We start from the raw sequence: 25,045 nt of genomic DNA, 5'->3' as shown, positions 1-25,045 counted from the left end.
CAACAACTGCTGCCCCAACAACAACAACTGCCCCAACAACAACAACAGCTGCCCCAACAACAACAACAGCTGCCCCAACAACAACAACAGTTGCCCCAACAACAACTACAACAACCGCTGCCCCAACAACAACAACTGCTGCCCCAACAACTACAACAACTGCCCCAACAACCTCAACAACTGCCCCAACAACAACTGCTGCCCCAACAACAACTACAACAACCGCTGCTCCAACAACAACAACTACTGCCCCAACAACAACAACAGCTGCTCCAACAACAACAACACCAACAACTGCAGCCCCAACAACAACAACAACTGCCCCAACAACAACAACAGCTGCCCCAACAACAACTGCTGCCCCAACAACAACTGCTGCCCCAACAACAACTGCTGCCCCAACAACAACTACAACAACCGCTGCCCCAACAACAACAACTGCTGCCCCAACAACAACCACAACAACTGCCCCAACAACAACAACTGCTGCCCCAACAACTACAACAACTGCCCCAACAACTACAACAACTGCCCCAACAACAACAGCTGCTCCAACCACAACAACTGCAGCCCCAACAACAACTGCTGCCCCAACAACAACTACAACAACCGCTACTCCAACAACAACAACAACAACTACTGCCCCAACAACAACAACAGCTGCTCCAACAACAACAACAACAACTGCAGCCCCAACAACAACAACAACAACTGCAGCCCCAACAACAACAACTGCCCCAACAACAACAACAGCTGCCCCAACAACAACCACAACAACTGCCCCAACAACAGCTGCTCCAACCACAACAACTGCAGCCCCAACAACAACTGCTGCCCCAACAACAACTACAACAACCGCTACTCCAACAACAACAACAACAACTGCAGCCCCAACAACAACAACTGCCCCAACAACAACAACAGCTGCCCCAACAACAACTGCTGCTCCAACAACAACTGCTGCCCCAACAACCACAACAACTGCCCCAACAACTGCTGCCCCAACAACAACTACAACAACCGCTGCTCCAACAACAACAACAACTGCTGCCCCAACAACTACAACAACCGCTGCTCCAACAACAACTGCTGCTCCAACAACAACTGCAGCCCCAACAACAACAACTGCCCCAACAACAACAACAACAGCTTCTCCAACAACAACTACAGCCCCAACAACAACAACTGCTGCCCCAACAACCACAACAACTGCCCCAACAACAACAACTGCTCCAACCACAACAACTGCAGCCCCAACAACAACAACTGCTGCCCCGACAACAACAACCGCTGCTCCAACAACAACAACAACAATTGCTGCCCCAACAAAAACGACAACAATCGCTGCTCCAACAACAACTGCTGCTCCAACAACAACTGCAGCCCCAACAACAACAACAGCTGCTCCAACAACAACAACTGCTGCCCCAACAACAACAACAACTGCCCCAACAACAACAACAACAGCTGCCCCAACAACAACAGCTGCTCCAACAACAACAACAACTGCAGCCCCAACAACAACAACTGCAGCCCCAACAACAACAACTGCTGCCCCAATAACCACTACCAATGCCCCAACAACAACTGCTCTAACCACAACTGCTGTCCTGACAACAACAACCACTGCTCCAAAAACAACAACAACTGCAGCCCGAACAACAACAACTACTGCCCTAACAACAACAACCGCTGCTCCAACAACAACTACAACAACTGCCCCAGCAACAACAACCTCCACCTCTGCAACACAATCAGCCACAACTACAACTGCTGCCAGTGATGCCTGTTGTATCCGACTGGGTGTGATCCATCTGCTGCTTGGACTCCTTGTCTTTAGCCTCTATTAGAACACAAAGACATGGACGAAGCACATTTAAATATTTTATTTAAAACATTTTTATTAAACTATTTATTTTATTCTATTTTCGTATAATCTTAGTTTATTTATTATTGATCTTATTTATTAACTTATAATTTTACAGGCGTCTTCACACTGAATTCTGACTGGTGGATGTGTGAAACTCAATTTTGCTTTTCTGTACACCAAAAAATGACAAATAAAGAAATCTTGAATATCTTGAAATCTTGGAGCCACAGGAAAGGAGGTCACAGGAAATCCACATTTAGGAAAAAGAGAAAAGAATGTGGGCGAAGCTGAGGTGGGATGAGAAGGCACAGGTGCAATAGACACACACATAACCACAAAACAGAGTGAAAAAGATTTTATTTACAGATTTTATTTATTTGGTACATACTAGCTGGGGATTAATCTATCGAATGCTATAACATCATTTAATAGTTAAGTATTGTTTCAAACTGTAGTAATAAGACTGAAATAAATGAAAGAATGAAAATGCTGAGCTCTTGTCTTGTTGTGTTGTTTTAAATGTTTAGTTTTGTCATTAATGATCATTAATGATATAAATACACACATAAAAATACACAGATATTCAGTATAGCTTACAATAAAGATGCTGCAGAAAATGTTGAGCAACATGTTGATGTGAAACCCATGAGTGTGGACCACACCCCTCTGCAAACGTTTTATTTCAGTCTCAGCTACACACCTGTAAAGGTATGTGACTGCATCATGTAGGTTGTGACACTGTCATGCTGATAAAATCTGTTCATGGACAGACATATAAACATCTACTGAAGGACTCAAAATCACTGCTGTGGTAGATCCTGGGTCTGTGTTTTCTTTCAGAAACGGGTAAAAACAAAACAAAAAAAAACCCAAGTGGTTATTTGACTTTCATTTTAAAATACAAATATTTAAATTGGTATAAGAAGAAAACATTTCATGGCCTCACAGTGTCAGAGCCCCTTCATTGTTATTGAGCAAACTGGTAACAATCAGATTTGACAATTAATTTCTTTTTTTTTCTGACATTGTCTATATATATTCTTAATCATAGATCTATCAGTTCCTCTATATTTTTCTGCTATTGACAGAGTTCAAACTATTTAACGTGGCCACATAGCTCTTTATTTAAACCCTATACATGTCATTTGTCCTCGCTAATTAAGGTTTTTGAAATGCCTTTCAATGTTTTTTTGGAGACTGTTGTTGTTTGCCTCTCTTTTTTTATGGAGATGGTCTTTTTACCTGAGGTGTAGCAATATTGTATGGGCCAATATGTTTGCCACATTTGTCTATAACATCCATATAATCCAGAAAAGGTTTGTTAGACTAGCTACATTTTCAAAGTCCAGGGAACCATCAACATCTCTATTACATAAATTTAAAATATTAACCATTTATGATATTAACAGTCTACAAACGTGTAGATATAACCCCAAGTTTATGCATTAGTGAGGGACAAGATGGTTATTTCTTTGTTTTGTTTTATAAGAAAATATTAAATTATCTAAAATCCCAAGTGTCCTGTACCGTAATTGTTTCATATCGTAGTAAAGGGCACAACTTAAATACAAATACGACATGCAGCAAGAGGTTGTTTTCTACTTCCTGTCTCGCACACTTACGGAGGCAATGTACTTTTATGTACAGAGGAATGAAAATATGGAATAGTTTGCCATCAAATATTTCACATTTTTATTCATGATTAAATGATAATTAATGATTTTGTTTTTCATTTTTTAACCTCAATTTATTCATGTTTGGCTTCAGCCACTGTATATGCTGCTTTTAGTTTTTTGAGCTGTATCAAATGTTTTACTGATTGTATCAATATAGCGTGGACACTTGTCATTGTTATTATTGTTACTTGTAGTTTTGCTGTTGTTTGTTTTTGTCATTATTTTATTGTTCCATTTTGTCTTGGATTTTAATTTACATGATTGTTTTACATTACGATTTACTTGAATGGACTCCAGGAAGAGTAGTTGTTACTTTGGTGGTGGCTGATGGGGACCCAAATACATAAAAAATGAAAAGAAAAAAATGTAAATGTATTTGATTGACAAAGCGAGATTTCAAGACAGAAATTTACCATAATGTTTCCAACAATTATAATATAAGGATTCTAAAATACATTTTTCCCATCACACCAACAGAGGGTAGTATTCAATGAAATATAGAGGTGTACAACTGTGGAACACCAACCTACACTAGGGAGACATCTCACCCTCAAGACCTGTTTTCAAAAGAAAATTTAAAGTGGCATTTTATTATTTCTTTCTTTTTTTTAATCTATTTCTATTTTCTATTTATTTATTCATTCTGAATGAAGTGTACATTTCAACAGATATTGGATTGTTTCAGTGGGCATCTTTCAAAAGCATCTAAAACACTTTTTTTCTGCTGACCCCGTGCACAGCAGGACATCGCTCAGCTTCGGTGCCGTTGCTCCGGGCCACTTCTCTAAACTGGCAACATGCTGATCTGAGTCTACTGCAGGCAACACACTGACAATGCATGACCACCTCACACAACCTCACATCAGATAACCTGAACTGTCACTTTAAAAGTGTGAGTTAACTGAACTCAGGTTAAATGGTTTGGTTTGTTTTTTTTTCGAGTTTTAAAGATGGAAATCTAAGTTAGAGAACTGAATTTGAGAAAACAAATTCAATAAAATTAAGATATTTAGTTACCTGTTTAGTCACGTACACAGTCATTACATACAGTTCATCAGTTTGTTTAGAGTCAGAGTCAGTTCTTCATATGAAGACCTTACAGCTGCAGAGACAACATGTGAGACTGCTCCCTGTGACTGAATTCAATAGTAACCTTCATCAGGGTCATTTTTTCATTATTATCTAAAGAAACAACCATGACTTACCTTCTCCTGTATGAAAGACACAGCAAGTTCACATTGTGAATGTTTTCTTTGAACTAAAAGACAAATCTCTGGAGAGTTTTAACTCTCAAACAATACATGCTGGGAAGTCTGTTAATCTGCTACTTTTGTCCGAACAAAAACCTCATTTAATGAGTGAACTCTCAGCAGTTCACCCATTGAACTTCAACATGAGTTGTTCAAGATAGAATAACTCATGTTTATAAGTCTGCATTTTACATCACCTAGAAATAGGTGCCACATTCCCATCAATCTACAAAGGAACTTGCAGCTGTATTATGATTTAGTATTATGCATGACACCGCCCCTGGATGACGACAGCATGAGGGGCTGGCTCAGGCGAACGCCATACCTGTATAGTTGTTCAGTGTCTCTGCTATTTTTGAGGCGTGACACATGGCTCCCAGCAAAAATAGACAGGGAAAAGATCTGTTGATGTCATATTGACATCATGCCAGCAACAATACATGGAATTCACACTTTTCACTATTGTTGTCTATGTCTAGGCTGAATCTGAATATGACACAGACGTGAAAAAAAAATATATTTTTTTTTTAAAAGAAGAATTTTAGCAGCTGCTTGTGGAGACACTGAAATCTTACTGACATTTTCTGTCAAAAATAAATAAGACTTTAATATAAATGAAGAGGAATCCAACATTCAAGTATCCTGCAAACTCTATGTACAAAGATAGAACTGGCAGTAGCAGCAATGCAGAAGAGATGCAGTCAGTGTGAAAACAACAGAGAGGCACTCAGTGTGTGATATTAAGAGGCAAACAAATGAGACCTAGAGAAGTAGAAAAGTGAATTATGGACAAAAAGCCAAATCAATAAATTAATTAATTCATTAACTTGCCAGAAAGCAGTAGAGAGAGAGAACAAATAAATTCATTCTCATTTAAATGTGGAATTTAAAATGTCTAACTTCATACTTCTGGTTCACAATCCTGAACAAATAAACACTGATGAAACTAAAAGGGTGTGAAAAGGTGTGATGTTTTTCCACCTAACAAAGGAGGAGATGACAGTCTGAAAGCTCATGATGTAAAAATGGTAACACACACCCAATCCCTGACGTTCATACACATGCATCTGTCGCACAAGTCATAGATTTGTTCAACACCTGTAGAGTATATAAAGTGTAGCAGTGCTGATAAGGTGCAGTGTCACCATCCAGGAAAACTGATCTGCAGAACTCACCTGTTCATCATGATGAAGCTGATCCTCTCTCTCACTCTCATCTGGGCGCTCTGCAGCACAGGTAACATCACTGATTCTTACATGAGAGTTTCTGCAGGTGATACACCACCTAATTTAAAACAGTTCTAAAAAAAGTTGTGACCTCATCGTCTGATGAGCCATTTTTTATGAAGAAATAGTAAACTAAATAATAGCGGATTATTACTTTTAATTAACCTGAACTACTTTCATATCATTGAAAATATGATATAAGACTTTATTGATCCCCAGAGGGAAAATTCACATGCTACAGCAGTGCAAGAAAAAATCTAAATAGATAAGAAACAGATAAAGAACTAAACAATCAGAGTCTAACAGTGTATATTACACACTTTAAATCATTTTTAAACATTACAACCATTATGTCTTAAAATATCTGTGATCAACAGCTACAATTATGAGAACATTTTTGACCCTGTAACCCTAAAGACCTCTAATATTTAATATGACCTTTTTTCCTATTTTTCTCCTCATTGCAGCTGCAGCACTTGTGTGTCAAACTTGCACAGATGATCAATGTTCAAGCACAGCACCAGTTCCATGTTCCTCAGAGACGGCGTGTGTAACAGCCTCCATTAACGGTAATCTTTTCTTCATGTTGTCTATTACTTTTCAGTCAAATACATGTGCTGCAAAGTTATGTGTGTTTTCCATCAACATGAACTAACTGCACTTTGTCTCTGCAGCTGTTTCATCTGGAACTCCATTTCAGCAAATCTTCAAGGCGTGTGCATCACCCTCCTTGTGTCCAGCTCCAGGCTCTCAGACATTTTCAGTGAACTTGGGTGTTCAAAGTGCAGTTGCATCTGCTCAGTGCTGCAACACAGATAACTGCAACTCTGCAACTCTACCTTGTAAGTACAGATGAATGACTTCTTTATGATCTTATCTCAGACAAGCTGATATACATAAGGGAAGAATATTGGAATCCTTCTTCCAACATGTTCTGTTTTTATTTTGTGATACGTCAATGTTCTGTCATCCTCATATAAATGATGTTGTGTCTGTTCTGTTTCAGTCCCTGCTCCTCAGTCAACTAACACCCTGTCGTGTTTGACTTGTGACCCCGCCACCTCTCAGTGCACCAATACATTACAGTGTAGTGGAGTGGAGGACCAGTGCTTTCAAGCAAGTTGTGAGTCTTCATGTTGTTTACTCTGACAAAGATTGTCTCCTAATCTCTTCTACTAGGATGTAAGTGATGAGATACATTTATCAAGTTCTGACCTTGAGGGCAATTTAATGCACTTTTTCTCACATCTCTTGGTCTATTCTATGTTATTTTTGTCCTTCTAATCCATAACCTTTCAGAGGTCAGCATTTTACTTTTTACTACACTATATTTGTATGACAGCTATTGTGACTACAGATTAAGATTATAACATCGTTTTAGTGTGACAGGTTTAAAGAGTAAGAGTAATTAAAAATAAATAAATAAATAAAACTTCATCTCAACCAGTTACAAATCAAAGTGAGTGATTCTGTGAGGGCTGAGGTAACCGATTATTTTCAGTATCAGTTAATCTGGTTGTTATTTTGTCAGTTAAGGGACACGAGCTGTAACACCAATCAACATGTTGATGTTCTCAGTAGTTATTACTGCATGAATACTCGCAGAACCCAGTACTCATGGGTTGGAACACACCCATCTTTGGCCTTGATGTCTCAAACACACACCTGTAGTTTCGTGATTGTATCTTAAAGAGTTGTGACGCTATCACGGTGGCTAAATCTGTCCACGAACAGACATTGAAGGTGATGATATCAACTCAGTTGTTTTGTCCAAACTTGAGAAGTATCCAAGTTACAGTTCAAGTTATGTGAATTATTGTGAAAATGCACACTTACACCACACCTGCACCACCACTGACAGTCACTAGGTCCTGGAGAACACTTGTACATCACTGCAACAAAATGAGACATTCAACCACTTGATGTCAGCAAAAACAAGATTTTCCACATGATGTTGTTACTTGTAAAGTGAAAGATCTGAACAATTCTCCCTGAAATTAATTATCTGACAATAACTGAATTGAATTTGTACAATAACACAGTGAATTTTCATCTGCAGTGACGAGTGGGTCCACCACTTCTGCAGCCTTTGGCTGCGCATCTACGAACCTGTGTGCAGCTGCTGCTGGCCTGGGAAGCCTCCCATTCCTGCAAAATGTTGGGAACATCACCAGTGGACCAGCCTGCTGTGGGACCAGTTTGTGTAATACTGTAGCAACAACAACTGCCCCACCAACAACAACAACTACTGCCCCAACAACAACAACAACTACTGCCCCAACAACAACAACAACAACAACGGCTGCCCCAACAACAACAACTGCTGCCCCAACAACAATAACTGCTGCTCCAACGACAACAACAACTGCTGCCCCAACAACAACAGCAGCTGCTCAAACAACAACAACAACTGCCCCAACAACAACAACAACAACAACCGCTGCTCCAGCAACAACAACAACTGCTGCCCCAACAACAACAACTGCCCCAGCAACAACAACAGCTGCCCCAACAACAACAACAGCTGCCCCAACAACAATTGCTGCCCCAACAACAACTACAACAACCGCTGCCCCAACAACAACAACTGCTGCCCCAAAAACTACAACAACTGCCCCAACAACCACAACAACTGCCCCAACAACAACAGCTGCTCCAACCACAACAACTGCAGCCCCAACAACAACTGCTGCCCCAACAACAACTACAACAACCGCTGCTCCAACAACAACAACAACTACTGCCCCAACAACAACAACAGCTGCTCCAACAACAACAACACCAACAACTGCAGCCCCAACAACAACAACAACTGCCCCAACAACAACAACAGCTGCCCCAACAACAACAACAACTGCCCCAACAACAACAACAGCTGCTCCAACAACAACTGCTGCCCCAACAACCACAACAACTGCCCCAACAACTGCTGCTCCAACAACAACAACTGCTGCCCCAACAACAACAACAACTGCTGCCCCAACAACAACTGCTGCCCCAACAACAACAACAACTGCTGCCCCAACAACTACAACAACTGCCCCAACAACCACAACAACTGCCCCAACAACAACAGCTGCTCCAACCACAACAACTGCAGCCCCAACAACAACAGCTGCCCCAACAACAACTGCTGCCCCAACAACAACTGCTGCCCCAACAACAACTACAACAACCGCTGCCCCAACAACAACAACTGCTGCCCCAACAACTACAACAACTGCCCCAACAACCACAACAACTGCCCCAACAACAACAGCTGCTCCAACCACAACAACTGCAGCCCCAACAACAACTGCTGCCCCAACAACAACTACAACAACCGCTGCCCCAACAACAACAACTGCTGCCCCAACAACTACAACAACTGCCCCAACAACCACAACAACTGCCCCAACAACTACAGCTGCTCCAACCACAACAACTGCAGCCCCAACAACAACTACTGCCCCAACAACAACAACTGCTGCTCCAACAACAACAACAACAACTGCAGCCCCAACAACAACAGCTGCCCCAACAACAACTGCTGCCCCAACAACAACTGCTGCCCCAACAACAACTACAACAACCGCTGCCCCAACAACAACAACTGCTGCCCCAACAACTACAACAACTGCCCCAACAACCACAACAACTGCCCCAACAACAACAGCTGCTCCAACCACAACAACTGCAGCCCCAACAACAACTACTGCCCCAACAACAACAACAGCTGCTCCAACAACAACAACAACAACTGCAGCCCCAACAACAACAACTGCCCCAACAACAACAACAGCTGCCCCAACAACAACTGCTGCTCCAACAACAACTGCTGCCCCAACAACCACAACAACTGCCCCAACAACTGCTGCCCCAACAACAACTACAACCGCTGCTCCAACAACAACAACAACTGCTGCCCCAACAACTACAACAACCGCTGCTCCAACAACAACTGCTGCTCCAACAACAACTGCAGCCCCAACAACAACAACTGCCCCAACAACAACAACAACAGCTTTTCCAACAACAACAACAACTACAGCCCCAACAACAACAACTGCTGCCCCAACAACCACAACAACTGCCCCAACAACAACAACTGCTCCAACCACAACAACTGCAGCCCCAACAACAACAACTGCTGCCCCGACAACAACTGCCGCTGCTCCAACAACAACAACAACAATTGCTGCCCCAACAAAAACGACAACAACCGCTGCTTCAACAACAACTGCTGCTCCAACAACAACTGCAGCCCCAACAACAACAACTGCCCCAACAACAACAACAGCTGCTCCAACAACAACAACTGCCCCAACAACAACAACTGCCCCAACAACAACAGCTGCTCCAACAACAACAACAACTGCAGCCCCAACAACAACAACTGCTGCCCCAACAACTAGAACAACTGCCCCAACAACCACAACAACTGCCCCAACAACAACAGCTGCTCCAACCACAACAACTGCAGCCCCAACAACAACTGCTGCCCCAACAACAACTACAACAACCGCTGCCCCAACAACAACAACTGCTGCCCCAACAACTACAACAACTGCCCCAACAACCACAACAACTGCCCCAACAACAACAGCTGCTCCAACAACAACAACTGCAGCCCCAACAACAACTACTGCCCCAACAACAACAACTGCTGCTCCAACAACAACAACAACAACTGCAGCCCCAACAACAACAGCTGCCCCAACAACAACTGCTGCCCCAACAACAACTGCTGCCCCAACAACAACTACAACAACCGCTGCCCCAACAACAACAACTGCTGCCCCAACAACTACAACAACTGCCCCAACAACAACAGCTGCTCCAACCACAACAACTGCAGCCCCAACAACAACTACTGCCCCAACAACAACAACAGCTGCTCCAACAACAACAACAACAACTGCAGCCCCAACAACAACAACTGCCCCAACAACAACAACAACAGCTGCCCCAACAACAACTGCTGCTCCAACAACAACTGCTGCCCCACCAACCACAACAACTGCCCCAACAACTGCTGCCCCAACAACAACTACAACAACCGCTGCTCCAACAACAACAACAACTGCTGCCCCAACAACTACAACAACCGCTGCTCCAACAACAACTGCTGCTCCAACAACAACTGCAGCCCCAACAACAACAACTGCCCCAACAACAACAACAACAGCTTCTCCAACAACAACAACAACTGCTGCCCCAACAACCACAACAACTGCCCCAACAACAACAACTGCTCCAACCACAACAACTGCAGCCCCAACAACAACAACTGCTGCCCCGACAACAACAACCGCTGCTCCAACAACAACAACAACAATTGCTGCCCCAACAAAAACGACAACAACCGCTGCTTCAACAACAACTGCTGCTCCAACAACAACTGCAGCCCCAACAACAACAACTGCCCCAACAACAACAACAGCTGCTCCAACAACAACAACTGCCCCAACAACAACAACTGCCCCAACAACAACAGCTGCTCCAACAACAACAACAACTGCAGCCCCAACAACAACAACTGCTGCCCCAATAACCACAACCAATGCCCCAACAACAACTGCTCTAACCACAACTGCTGCCCCACCAACAACAACCACTGCTCCAAAAACAACAACAACAACTGCAGCCCCAACAACAACAACAACAACCGCTGCTCCAACAACAACTACAACAACTGCCCCAGCAACAACAACCTCCACCTCTGCAACACAATCAGCCACAAATACAACTGTTGCCAGTGATGCCTGTTGTATCCGACTGGGTGTGATCCATCTGCTGCTTGGACTCCTTGTCTTTAGCCTCTATTAGGACACAAAGACATGGACGAAATATTTTATTTAAAATATTTTATTAAACTATTTATTTTATTCTATTTTCGCATAATCTTAGTTTATTTGTTATTGATCTTATTTATTAACTTATAATTTTACAGGCTTCTTCGCACTGAATTCTGACTGGTGGATGTGTGAAACTCAATTTTGCTTTTCTGTACACCAAAAAATGACAAATAAAGAAATCTTGAATATCTTGAAATCTTGGAGCCACAGGAAAGGAGGTCACAGGAAATCCACATTTAGGAAAAAGAGAAAAGAATGTGGGCGAAGCTGAGGTGGGATGAGAAGGCACAGGTGCAATAGACACACACATAACCACAAAACAGAGTGAAAAAGATTTTATTTACAGATTTTATTTATTTGGTACATACTAGCTGGGGATTAATCTATCGAATGCTGTAACATCATTTAATAGTTAAGTATTGTTTCAAACTGTAGTAATAAGACTGAAATAAATGAAAGAATGAAAATGCTGAGCTCTTGTCTTGTTGTGTTGTTTTAAATGTTTAGTTTTGTCATTAATGATCATTAATGATATAAATACACACATAAAAATACACAGATATTCAGTATAGCTTACAATAAAGATGCTGCAGAAAAAGTTGAGCAACATGTTGATGTGAAACCCATGAGTGTGGACCACACCCCTCTGCAAACGTTTTATTTCAGTCTCAGCTACACACCTGTAAAGGTATGTGACTGCATCATGTAGGTTGTGACGCTGTCATGCTGATAAAATCTGTTCATGGACAGACATATAAACATCTACTGAAGGACTCAAAATCACTGCTGTGGTAGATCCTGGGTCTGTGTTTTCTTTCAGAAACGGGTAAAAACAAAACAAAAAAAAACCCAAGTGGTTATTTGACTTTCATTTTAAAATACAAATATTTAAATTGGTATGAGAAGAAAACATTATATGGCCTCACAGTGTCAGAGCCCCTTCATTGTTATAGAGCAAACTGGTAACAATCAGATTTGACAATTAATTTCTTTTTTTTCTGACATTGTCTATATATATTCTTAATCATAGATCTATCAGTTCCTCTATATTCTTCTGCTATTGACAGAGTTCAAACTATTTAACGTGGCCACATAGCTCTTTATTTAAACCCTATACATGTCATTTGTCCTCGCTAATTAAGGTTTTTGAAATGCCTTTCAATGTTTTTTTGGAGACTGTTGTTGTTTGCCTCTCTTTTTTTATGGAGATGGTCTTTTTACCTGAGGTGTTGCAATATTGTATGGACCAATATGTTTGCCACATTTGTCTATAACATCCATATAATCCAGAAAAGGTTTGTTAGACTAGCTACATTTTCAAAGTCCAGGGAACCATCAACATCTCTATTACATAAATTTAAAATATTAACCATTTATGATATTAACAGTCTACAAACGTGTAGATATAACCCCAAGTTTATGCATTAGTGAGGGACAAGATGGTTATTTCTTTGTTTTGTTTATAAGAAAATATTAAATTGTCTAAAATCCCAAGTGTCCTGTACCGTAATTGTTTTATATCGTCGTAAAGGGCACAACTTAAATACAAATACGACATGCAGCAAGAGGTTGTTTTCTACTTCCTGTCTCGCACACTTATGGAGGCAATGTACTATGTAGTTTGCCATCAAATATTTCACATTTTTATGAATAATTAAATGATAATTATTGATTTTTTATTTTTTTTACCTCAAATTCTTCATTTTTGGCTTCAGTCACTGTATATGCTGTTTTTAGTTTTTTGAGCTGTATCAAATGTTTTATTTTTATTTACAAAGCAAGATTTCAAGACAGAAATTTACCACAATGTTTCCAACAATATTAATCTAAGAATTCTGATATACATTTTTCCCATCACACCAAATATAATATATAGTATGTGTATAATCTAAATAAATTTAAAGCAGCAAGAAAATAGTAAAACAATAAAACATTTAAACGTTTATTTAAAAGATCAATATGAAAAAAACAAACAAAAATAAAATAAAATAATAAAACCAAAGTAACGTACTCAACCAGAGTTGAAAGTCAGTACAAAAAGATGTGTTTTTATTTTACTTTCTTTTATATTTCTGTTTAATGGATTTATTTAAATGCTTGTGTTTCTGCCACTGCATATATTCTGTTGACTTTGCTGTGTGTTTTGATTGATCAATCTAATCAATACTAATTATTACATTATTTTCCTTTTATCACACACAGGTAAAAGGTGAAAGGTGAAAGGTAAAAATATACATGGTTGCATTGATGTGAGTGCATGATCATTATTCATGAGGCTGTTTTGGTGTCTCGTGTTTACTGCTTTGTAGTTGAAAGTAGTTTTATTTTTCTTCACTGGCTCAGCCGGTCTCACTACCAGTGCTTTTCATACATCTACATGCACTAATGAAGCATGTGAAACAATCCATTTGGCAATCCAGTTACCGTGTTCGAAGGATGAAATTATTGAAAATGAATTTATTTTTAAAAAACAAAATGAAAACAAAGTGGAGGAGGCAGGTGAGGAGGGAAAGCCGACGATCCTGACTCAGTCACAACCAATGATGAGAGAGCAGCTGCAGACAGGGAGAGAGACAGAGCAAACTCAGTACCTGTGGCTTTTTGTGTGTGTTGTGTAAGCAATGTCGCCCATCCATTGCAGGCAGCTCTAAACTTGTTACGAGGTCATTGCAGCCTATAACATGGCGAAGGAGGAACTCCTGTTCGAAGAATCCCCGATCACACTGATGAAAAAGAACAGCTTGACTGTGAATCCAACATGCACCAACGACATGGCCTGTACCCAGTTCACAGGAGCGATATCAGACAACCTCCGGGAAAAGACTGGTAACAAAAAATGCTGCACCTCCTACCTATCATTTATGATAGATGGTCACACTAGGGTTTCCACCGTGTAATATGGGACAGTTCCGTACTTGAAAATAAAATGACGCAATTCGTCCCGGATTTTTGTACATTTCATTTATAAACTATGTCCTCAAATAATGTAATGTAAAACCAAACCAGCTATAGCCTACAAGTGGACTGGAGAAGTTTATTACTGAGCAGACAGCTGACAGGTTCTGAGCGCTGTGAGAAAATACATGTTATATAATGTTGGCGTCAGTGATTAGCTTCTGCCAGTAAAAACACCAGTGTGGCATCCCAGTGGCTCACCTGGTACAGCACATGACATCACAGCTTAATTCAAATCGCAGATTTGAGTCAGACTTGTGGTTTGTGGGTATAAATAGAGACAGGCTGTGGCATCAGTTCAACAACAACAGGAGCAGCACCATCTAAAGAATGATCTTGTGTTTACTGTCTTAAAACCAAATTCAGTAAGTCACCTGAAGTGACATTGAACTAGACCATTTCACTTTGCTTTGACAGGAAAATAAAGTGCTGATAATAATCTGAATGAAGCGTACATTTCAACAGATATTGGATTGTTTCAGTGGGCATCTTTCAAAAGCATCTAAAACACTTTTTTTCTGCTGACCCCGTGCACAGCAGGACATCGCTCAGCTTCGGTGCCGTTGCTCCGGGCCACTTCTCTAAACTGGCAACATGCTGATCTGAGTCTACTGCAGGCAACACACTGACAATGCATGACCACCTCACACAACCTCACATCAGATAACCTGAACTGTCACTTTAAAAGTGTGAGTTAACTGAACTCAGGTTAAATGGTTTGGTTTGTTTTTTTTTCTGAGTTTTAAAGATGGAAATCTAAGTTAGAGAACTGAATTTGAGAAAATAAATTCAATAAAGTTAAGATATTTAGTTACCTGTTTAGTCACGTACACAGTCATTACATACAGTTCATCAGTTTGTTTAGAGTCAGAGTCAGTTCTTCATATGAAGACCTTACAGCTGCAGAGACAACATGTGAGACTGCTCCCTGTGACTGAATTCAATAGTAACCTTCATCAGGGTCATTTTTTCATTATTATCAAAAGAAACAACCATGACTTACGTTCTCATGTATGAAAGACACAGCAAGTTCACATTGTGAATGTTTTCTTTGAACTAAAAGACAAATCTCTGGAGAGTTTTAACTCTCAAACAATACATGCTGGGAAGTCTGTTAATCTGCTACTTTTGTCCCAACAAAAACCTCATTTAATGAGTGAACTCTCAGCAGTTCACCCATTGAACTTCAACATGAGTTGTTCAAGATAGAATAACTCATGTTTATAAGTCTGCATTTTACATCACCTAGAAATAGGTGCCACATTCCCATCAATCTACAAAGGAACTTGCAGCTGTATTATGATTTAGTATTATTTAAGTCTGCAAATTAACACTAGACATTTTATGTAGCGCAAACTTGCATATAACCAAACTTATGAACATATTTACATTAAACGAATCAGAAAAGATTGGCTGATTCCACTAAATTCTTGTATAATGTGTATAATGTTTTTCAGTGCTGTTGCTACATAACACTGGTGAGTTTGAGCACTGACCTGACACTCAGGGTGAGGCAGCTGCCACACTGGATGGTGCAGTAGTGGTAAAACTATAGTCTGGTTAAATAAACACCATCTCTGAATGGGTGAATGGATTTGTACCATAATAGGGTGCGAGGAAGGGCGGTGCGAATATGCACGACAGTTTTCTCCCTGTCACAACCTTGTCCAACACATCATGATCATCAAAGAACTTGTGAGGTGTTTGTGTTTGTCTTCTGTTCACTGACATGACACGAAACAACAAAATGAGAAATGAGAAACAACTTGTTGTGTCAAATGGTTTCTACTGTGAGAATTATTAAAAGTCACCTAAGCGATTTTATATGATGTTCCACAAATATAATTAAAGAATAAAGATCATACGCAGGATTTTTATTCAATGAAAATGTAGATCGGTGGGTACCATATAAATGATTGAACACCTGACTATTTTTTATAACGTTTTTCTGAAACAAATCCTCTGGTTTATTGACAAAACTTAAAAAAAATAAAGCACAACAGTTTTTGTCTGTAAATTCTGGACTTATTTCCAATACTGAGGCAGCAGGGGTCAGGATGGGATTTTAATGCCTCTACACCGGCAACAGCCAGGACCCGAGACATTTTCTTTTCAGGTTGTCCATTTGTACGTCCCATCCTCAAGGACGTAATATCTCAGTAACGCCCTGAGGGAATTTCTTCACATTTGGCGCAAATCTTCACTTGGACTAAAAAATGAACGTTCAAGGTCACAGTGAACACACTGTATCAGGAATGCCCAGAAGGAATTTCAGTACATCTGGAATAAACATTCACTTGGGTGAACAAATTAGAGTTTGGCTGCTGCAGGTCATAGGTCAATGTGACCTCACAAAAAGTAGAGAGAGAGAACAAATGAATTCATTCTCATTTAAATGTGGAATTTAAAATTTCTAACTTCATACTTTTGGTTCACAATCCTGAACAAATAAACACTGATGAAACTAAAAGGGTGTGAAAAGGTGTGATGTTTTTCCACCTAACAAAGGAGGAGATGACAGTCTGAAAGCTCATGATGTAAAAATGGTAACACACACCCAATCCCTGACGTTAATACACATGCATCTGTCGCACAAGTCATAGATTTGTTCAACACCTGTAGAGTATATAAAGTGTAGCGGTGCTGATAAGGTGCAGTGTCACCATCCAGGAAAACTGATCTGCAGAACTCACCTGTTCATCATGATGAAGCTGATCCTCTCTCTCACTCTCATCTGGGCGCTCTGCAGCACAGGTAACATCACTGATTCTTACATGAGAGTTTCTGCAGGTGATACACCACCTAATTTAAAACAGTTAACAAGTCCTAAAAAAAGTTGTGTCCTCATCGTCTGATGAGCTATTTTTTATGAAGAAATAGTAAACTAAATAAAAGCGGATTATTACTTTTAATTAACCTGAACTACTTTCATATCATTGAAAATATGATATAAGACTTTATTGATCCCCAGAGGGAAAATTCACATGCTACAGCAGTGCAAGAAAAAATCTAAATAGATAAGAAACAGATAAAGAACTAAACAATCAGAGTCTAACAGTGTATATTACACACTTTAAATCATTTTTAAACATTACAACCATTATGTCTTAAAATATCTGTGATCAACAGCTACAATTAATAGAAGATTTTTGACCCTGTAACCCTAAAGACCTCTAATATTTAATATGACCTTTTTTCCCTATTTTTCTCCTCATTGCAGCTGCAGCACTTGTGTGTCAAACTTGCACAGATGATCAATGTTCAAGCACAGCACCAGTTCCATGTTCCTCAGAGACGGCGTGTGTAACAGCCTCCATTAACGGTAATCTTTTCTTCATGTTGTCTATTACTTTTCAGTCAAATACATGTGCTGCAAAGTTATGTGTGTTTTCCATCAACATGAACTAACTGCACTTTGTCTCTGCAGCTGTTTCATCTGGAACTCCATTTCAGCAAATCTTCAAGGCGTGTGCATCACCCTCCTTGTGTCCAGCTCCATGCTCTCAGACATTTTCAGTGGACTTGGGTGTTCAAAGTGCAGTTGCATCTGCTCAGTGCTGCAACACAGATAACTGCAACTCTGCAACTCTACCTTGTAAGTACAGATGAATGACTTCTTTATGATCTTATCTCAGACAAGCTGATATACATAAGGGAAGAATATTGGAATTCTTCTTCCAACATGTTCTGTTTTTATTTTGTGATACTTCAATGTTCTGTCGTTCTCATATAAATGATGTTGTGTCTGTTCTGTTTCAGTCCCTGCTCCTCAGTCAACTAACACCCTGTCGTGTTTGACTTGTGACCCCGCCACCTCTCAGTGCACCAATACATTACAGTGTAGTGGAGCGGAGGACCAGTGCTTTCAAGCAAGTGGTGAGTCTTCTTTTACTGCACTATATTTATGTGACATCTTTTGTGACTACAGATTAAGATTTTTGCTGAGTTTTTGAGGTTTTGCCCCCGAACTGACTTAAATGATTATTAAGAGTTTTGTGTTAATTTTCTTTTAATTGATCAAGTAATTAATTAACTATCTCAGATCTAAATTGTATAAAAATGAGAGGAACCTTTCTTCAGAAAGAGTAGCTATTTTTACTTTTGACATGATAACCACATCATTTCAGATACGTACATTTACTTAAGTAACTTTCTTCATGCAAGACTTTTACTTTTAACAGAGTATTTCTGCATTGTGGAACTGCTACTGTCATTTAGAGAGTAATTTAAAGTGGATATGAAACAGTAAATCAAATTAACATTATTCACTAAATGGATATCCACTCTACTCAACAATTATATAATAAGCATGACAAATGTAAACATATGAAAGAAAAAAGAAGCTCCGTTTTATGTTTTGTTTCAAGGGCGCTGCCATCTTGCTGCACTATAACCTGTGACGTCACAGGGTTGTTTCTGTGCTCTCTGGAACAGATAGATCGGTGGAGACAGTGAGAGACAGAGATTGAAAGGCAGACAGTTAAAGATAGATGGTGAAAGATAAATACAGTGAAAGACAGAGTTGGAAGACAGACACAGTTAAAGATAGATAGTGAAAGATAAAAACTGTGAAAGACAGAGACGTGGAGGATAGAGACATTGAAAGCTACAGATGTGGAAGACAGTGACAGTGAGAGACAGAGGTGAGGAGACAGACAGTGACAGCTAAAAATGGAGACTGACGAGCCGCAAGACACCAGAGGACAAAGGGAGGGCCCTACTGTATTGCTCCTGGCCGTAAAAATGACTTTTTTGACTTTGACTGCGCCAGCCAGACAGGGAAGAGACAGGTAGGGCATTTAGCAACCTACAGAAGTCACCAAAGACATCAGCTATGTCCACATCAAAACAATCGGTATTCTCCAATATGTCTCAGAAACGTACAGTAGCTGCTTGATATGAACAACACCACCACAACACTGACTTCAATAAAGGTCATCATGAGTGTCTCACTGAACACATTTTTCACTCCAAACAACACCTATTGCTCCCGCTCCCATCCTCACACAGTTATGTCTCTGGACTAAAGATTTCCACAGCATCTGTCAACAATTAAAAATGAACCACAACTGAAACCCAGATCTGCAAGTATTCACCTAAAACTCATGTCGCTCCTGACCAAACATCTGATTCCTCAGCCAGAGGTCAGAGCTTGTGCAAATCTCCTCAATATCCTAAATATTTCTTACCTTGACTTCACGTTTTCCAAACGTTAAATAATCCACAGACGTTATCCCAAATTCCGTTATGATCCTCACCATCATCTTGTTTCTCCCATATGCAGTGTGTGCAGTAAAGTTTTTAGCAAGCTTTTTAATTAAGTAATAACCATGTATCTAGGAGACCGCTGGAGACCTGACTTTGCTTACCTTTTTTATACCACTCCACCATTGGCTTGCAATAAAGGCGTTTTTGATTGGCCGATGCCAGGTCTACCTGCTTGGTACTGCGCCTTTTTTAGCTTTTTTAGTTTTTACCAGGTTCAGTAACACTTTACTGTCTAAGCAGACCAACGGAACCAACCAACCCCTGATGTAGGCAATCGCATTATTCCAAAATGGCGACTGGCTAGCTAAATAGCGAGGTAGAAATTATGCAAATAAATTTAACATATCTGTGGTTTTAACAACTTTTGAATTTTTTTTTTTTTGCCAAGGTGTTTTTTTTCTCCAAGGCACTGGTAGTGCCAAAACATGCACGTTTCATTTCCCCATTAACACCAGACTGAAAAAAAGTATTTTGCTGCCCTGCGCTGGTTGAAAGTTTCAAGCCTGTTTCACCTGTGAAAATGCACACTTACATCACACTTGCACCACCCTTAACAGTCACTAGGTCCTGGAGAACACTTGTACATCACTGCAACAAAATGAGACATTAAACCACTTGATGTCAGCAAAAACAAGATTTTCCACTTGATGTTGTTACTTGTAAAGTGAAAGATCTGGAGAATTCTCCCTGGATTTAATTAAACAATAATAACTGACAGACAATAACTGAATTGAATTTATATAATAACAGCAATTTTTCATCGACAGTGACGAGTGGGTCCACCACTTCTGCAGCCTTTGGCTGTGCCTCTTCAAACCTGTGTGCAGCTGCTGCTGGCCTGGGAAGCCTCCCATTCCTGCAAAATGTTGGGAACATCACCAGTGGACCAGCCTGCTGTGGGACCAGTTTGTGTAACACTGTAACAACAACAACTGCCCCACCAACAACAACAACTGCTGCCCCAACAACCACTGCTGCCCAAACAACAACCACTGCTCCAACAACCACAATCACAACCACAGCCCCAACAACAACAACTGCTGTCCAAACAACTGCTGCCCCCACAACAACAACTGCAGTCTCAACAACCACTGCCCGAACAACAACAACCACTGCCCCAACAACAACAACCACTGCCCCCACAACAACAACTGCTGTCCCAACAAAAACAACAACAACTGCCCCAACAACAACAACTCCTGCCCCAACGACAACATCTGCTCCAACCACAACAACTGCTGCCCCAACAACTGTTGCCCCGACAACAAAAACCGCTGCTCCAACCACAACAACTGCTGCCCCAACAACAACAACAACAACAACTGCAGCCACAACAACAACTGCTGCCCCCACAACCACAACCACTGCCCCAACAACAACTGCTGTCCCAACAACAACAACAACCGCCCCAACAACAACAACTCCGGCCCAAACGACAACAGCTGCTCCAACCACAACAACTGCTGCCCCATCAACAACCACTGCCCCAACAACAACAACAGCTGCAGCCTCAACAACAACCGCTGCCCCAACAACGACCACTGCTCCAACAACCTCAACCACAGCCCCAACAACAACAACTGCTGTCTCAACAACAACTGCTGCCCCAACGACAACAGCTGCTCCAACCTCAACAACTGCTGCCCCAACAACCACAACCACTGCCCCAACAACAACTGCTGTCCCAACAATAACTGCTGTCTCAACAACAACTCCTGCCCCAACGACAACAGCTGTTGCAACCACAACAACTGCTGCCCCATCAACAACCACTGCCCCAACAACAACAACAACAGCTGCAGCCTCAACAACAACTGCTGCCTCAACAACCATTGCTGCCCAAACAACGACCACTGCTCCAACAACCACAATCACAACCACAACCCCAACAACAACAACTGCTGTCCGAACAACAACTGCTGCCCTAACTATAACAGCTGCTCCAACCACAACAACTACTGCCCCAACAACCACAACTGCTGCCCCAACGACAACCACTGCCCCGACAACAACAGCTTCCCCAACAACAACAACTGCAGTCTCAACAACTGCTGCCCCAACAACAACAACCGCTGCCCCAACAACAACAACAACAACTGCCCCAACAAGAACAACTGCTCCAACCACAACAACTGCTGCCCCAACAACAACAACTGCCCCAACCACAACAGCTGCTCCAACCACAACAACTGCTGCCCCAACAACTGTTGCCCCGACAACAACAACTGCTGCTCCAACCACAACAACTGCAGCCCCAACAACAACAACTGCAGCCACAACAACAACTGCTGCCCCCACAACCACAACCACTGCCCCAACAACAACAACCGCCCAAACAACAACAACCACTGCCCCAACAACAACAACTGCCCCAACAACAACAACAACTGCAGCCACAACATCAACTACTGCCCCCACAACAACATCCGCTACCCCCACAACAACAACCGCTGTCCCAACAACAACAACTGCAGCCACAACAACAACTGCTGCCCCCACAACCACAACCACTGCCCCAACAACAACAACCGCCCCAACAACAACAACTCCTGCCCCAACGACAACAGCTGCTCCAACCACAACAACTGCTGCCCCAACAACAACAACAGCTGCAGCCTCAACAACAACTGCGGCCCCAACAACCACTGCTGCCCCCACAACCACAACAACTGCCCCAACAACAACTGTTGTCCCAATAACAACAACAACATCTGCCCCAACAACAACAACTCCTGCCCCAACGACAACAGCTGCTCCAACCACAACAACTGCTGCCCCATCAACAACCACTGCCCCAACAACAACAGCTGCAGCCTCAACAACAACTGCTGCCCCAACAACCACTGCTGCCCCATCAACAACCACTGCCCCAACAACAACAGCTGCAGCCTCAACAACAACTGCTGCCCAAACAACAACCACTGCTCCAACAACCACAATCACAACCACAGCTCCAACCACAACAACTGCTGTCCAAACAACTGCTGCCCCAACGACAACCACTGCCCCGACAACTACAGCTTCCCCCACAACAACAACTGCAGTCTCAACAACAGCTGCCCCTACAACAACAACAACCACTGCCCCAACGACAACAACTGCAGCACTAACAACAACCACTGCCCGAAAAACAACAACCACTGCCCCAACAACAACCACTGCCCCAACAACAACAACCACTGCCCCCACAACAACAACCACTGCCCCCACAACAACAACTGCTGTCCCAACAAAAACAACAACAACTGCCCCAACAACAACAACTCCTGCCCCAACGACAACATCTGCTCCAACCACAACAACTGCTGCCCCAACAACTGTTGCCCCGACAACAAAAACCGCTGCTCCAACCACAACAACTGCTGCCCCAACAACAACAACAACAACAACTGCAGCCACAACAACAACTGCTGCCCCCACAACCACAACCACTGCCCCAACAACAACTGCTGTCCCAACAACAACAACAACCGCCCCAACAACAACAACTCCGGCCCAAACGACAACAGCTGCTCCAACCACAACAACTGCTGCCCCATCAACAACCACTGCCCCAACAACAACAACAGCTGCAGCCTCAAAATCAACCGCTGCCCCAACAACGACCAATGCTCCAACAACCTCAACCACAGCCCCAACAACAACAACTGCTGTCTCAACAACAACTGCTGCCCCAACGACAACAGCTGCTCCAACCTCAACAACTGCTGCCCCAACAACCACAACCACTGCCCCAACTACAACTGCTGTCCCAACAACAACTCCTGCCCCAACGACAACAGCTGTTGCAACCACAACAACTGCTGCCCCATCAACAACCACTGCCCCAACAACAACAACAACAGCTGCAGCCTCAACAACAACTGCTGCCTCAACAACCACTGCTGCCCAAACAACGACCACTGCTCCAGCAACCACAATCACAACCACAACCCCAACAACAACAACTGCTGTCCGAACAACAACTGCTGCCCTAACGATAACAGCTGCTCCAACTACAACAACTGCTGCCCCAACAACCACAACTGCTGCCCCAACGACAACCACTGCCCCGACAACAACAGCTTCCCCAACAACGACAACTGCAGTCTCAACAACTGCTGCCCCTACAACAACAACCACTGCCCCAACAACAACAACCACTGCCCCAACAACAACAACAACAACTGCCCCAACAACAACAACTGCTCCAACCACAACAACTGCTGCCCCAACAACAACAACTGCCCCAACCACAACAGCTGCTCCAACCACAACAACTGCTGCCCCAACAACTGTTGCCCCGACAACAACAACTGCTGCTCCAACCAGAACAACTGCAGCCCCAACAACAACAACAACAACTGCAGCCACAACAACAACAACTGCCCCCACAACCACAACCACTGCCCCAACAACAACAACCGCCCAAACAACAACAACTCCTGCCCCAACGACAACAGCTGCTCCAACCACAACAACTGCTGCCCCAACAACAACAACAGCTGCAGCCTCAACAACAACTGCTGCCCCCACAACCACAACAACTGCCCCAACAACAACTGCTGTCCCAACAACAACAACAACAACTGCCCCAACAACAACAACTCCTGCCCCAACGACAACAGCTGCTCCAACCACAACAACTGCTGCCCCAACAACCACTGCTGCCCAAACAACAACCACTGCTCCAACAACCACAATCACAACCACAGCCCCAACAACAACAACTGCTGTCCAAACAACTGCTGCCCCAACGACAACAGCTGCTCCAACCACAACAACTGCTGCCCCAACAACCACAACTGCTGCCCCAACGACAACCACTGCCCCGACAACAACAGCTTCCCCCACAACAACAACTGCAGTCTCAACAACTGCTGCCCCTACAACAACAACAACCACTGCTCCAACGACAACAACTGCAGCACTAACAACAACCACTGCCCGAACAACAACAACCGCTGCCCCAACAACAACCGCT

The 25,045-nt window shown here is 42.2% G+C and overlaps 2 long non-coding RNA genes across 2 annotated transcripts; both read left to right on the top strand.

The window, feature by feature from the left end:
- Positions 1–5,921: 5,921 nt before the first annotated feature.
- On the top strand, positions 5,922–8,486 carry LOC139626589 (uncharacterized). The gene is made up of 5 exons (XR_011692347.1): positions 5,922–6,032; positions 6,490–6,591; positions 6,697–6,864; positions 7,029–7,145; positions 8,082–8,486. It is a non-coding gene; the product is annotated as an uncharacterized lncRNA (long non-coding RNA).
- A 7,668-nt stretch (positions 8,487–16,154) lies between these two features.
- On the top strand, positions 16,155–20,973 carry LOC139626291 (uncharacterized). The gene is made up of 5 exons (XR_011692191.1): positions 16,155–17,568; positions 18,035–18,136; positions 18,242–18,409; positions 18,574–18,690; positions 20,850–20,973. It is a non-coding gene; the product is annotated as an uncharacterized lncRNA (long non-coding RNA).
- Positions 20,974–25,045: the final 4,072 nt, after the last annotated feature.

Source organism: Trachinotus anak, unplaced genomic scaffold (genome assembly GCF_046630095.1).
Source record: "Trachinotus anak isolate AG129_WGS33_773 ecotype Australia unplaced genomic scaffold, CSIRO_AGI_Tana_v1 ptg000010l, whole genome shotgun sequence".
NCBI lineage: Eukaryota > Metazoa > Chordata > Actinopteri > Carangiformes > Carangidae > Trachinotus > Trachinotus anak.
This window is presented reverse-complemented; position numbering and strand designations above follow the sequence as displayed.